The sequence below is a fragment of the Porites lutea genome, chromosome 13, assembly GCF_958299795.1.
Source record: "Porites lutea chromosome 13, jaPorLute2.1, whole genome shotgun sequence".
Classification (NCBI taxonomy): Eukaryota; Metazoa; Cnidaria; class Anthozoa; order Scleractinia; family Poritidae; genus Porites; species Porites lutea.
In genome coordinates, this window is record NC_133213.1 from 13,166,768 (window position 1) to 13,168,812 (window position 2,045).

Sequence of the window (2,045 nt, forward strand, 5' to 3'; positions counted from 1 at the left end):
CACTGTGCATGTTCCATTGCTGGTCTTCGACAAAATTTTGGGTGATGAGAAACCAAGCTTGCGAAGCGTGAAAGACTCGAAATTTTGAGGCGAGCCAGACCAAGTGAACTGATTTTTACTGAGACCGAATAACAGCGATTCGGCCAATTCATAACTAGTAGTCTCTTCGGTCTCAGATACGTGGTTAACGACGATAAATTTGCCCTCCTTCAACGCCCGCATATTCAACGCTCACCATGTTCATCGCAAATATCATAGGTTACGTCGTTTTTTTAAATTCATGTTTGTATTGTCTAGAAAGGCTTGTTTTCTAACGAGAACGTCACCAAATACTTTTCCTTGGTGTATTTTGCACAAAACAAAACGTTAACAAAATTTCTATTTTTTGACCAAAACCATGGAATAACCGCTTTGGAAAAATGCAAATTATGTGGGTTTTTTTGAAACCGATAGTTTTCACTGTCCAGAAAGGCTTGTTTGTTATATAAAACGTCGAAACTCGTTTTTTCACGAACTAGAACGTCATAGAACGTCCACACATCCTTTTTTATCGTCTATTTTGCATAAAATCAAAGCTAAAGAAATCTCAAATTTTCCACAAAAACGATTTACTAACCCCTTTGGAAAAATTCTAATTTTGCGTTTTTTATAAAAAGATGTTCTTTTAGTCTTTAAATGCCTTCTTTCTATCTAGAACGTCAGTAGACACTTTCTCGATCTATTTTTGATAAACACAATACATGAAACAACTTCAAGTTTTTGACCAAAATTTAAAAAAAATACATTTTTGGGTTTTTTAAAATCCATGTTTCTATTGTCTAGAAAGGCTTGTTTTCTCACGAGAACGTCACCAAATTCGTGGGTTTTTGAAACCGATGTTTTCATAGTCCAGAAAGGCTTGTTTGCTATATAAAACGTCAAAAATCGATTTTTCACGATTTCTTTTACGATCTATTACATGAAGATACACAGGGTTACAAGGGGTTACGGAGGGTTACAGGGGGTTGCAAGGGGTTACAGGGGGTTACAAGGGGTTAAAAGGGGTTACAGGGGATTACAAGAGGTTAAAAGGGGTCACAAGAAGACTTGCTTTCTAACTAGAACGTCCACAGATTCTTTTCCCTCGTCTATTTTGCATAAAAATCAAAGTTGAAGAAATCTCAAATTTTTGACAAAAACTATGGACTAGCCCTTTGCGAAAATTCTAATTTTACGGTTTTCACAATCTTTCAATGCTTCTTTTCTAGCTAGAACGTCAGAAAAAAACTTTTTCTCGTCTCGTTGCTCAAGCTTGTCAAAAACACCGTGCGCAACTTTCCTGTTGCTCGAAATTAGCGTCAAAACACTGTGCGCAACTGTCGTTTTGCTTGAAATTGGCGACTTTTGTTTAAAAGCAAAAATTTTTGCAAAACACCGTGCGCAACTGTCCTGTTGCTCGAAATTGGCGTCAAAACACTCTGCGCAACTGTCGTTTTGCTTGAAATTGGCGACTTTTGTTAAAAAGCTAAAAATTCTTCAAAACAGCGCGTACAACTATAAATTTACCTAAATGGGCTTGTTACGTCAGAAACGTGCAGACATCTTCAAATTCCCCTCTATTGTGCAAATTTTCTTCAATTGGCTTGTTAGGCCAGAAACGTGGAGATTTCCTTAAATTTACCATGTTTGTGAAAAAGAAAATGCGCATCAACGAATTGTTAGAAATTAACGTTTTTTGTCAAAAACGTGAAATTGTGCAAAACAGAGCGCGCAACTGTAAATTTACCTAAATTGGTGTGTGTGTTCAGTAACATGGAAGCAACTTCAATTGGCTGTTTTAGATGAAAGTTGTGGAAAACACTCTGTGCAACTGTGGTTTTGCTCGAAACTGGCATCAAAACGCTATGCGCAACTTTGGGTTTGCTTAAAATGTGCTCCTATTGTTAAAAACAGCTGGAAAACATAAATCTGAAAAAAAAAAGTCAAACCTTTTAAGCTAAAGATTGTGGAAAACAGTGAGACAACTGTAATTTTGCCTAAACTGATTTTTTTAGTCAAATTCCTGC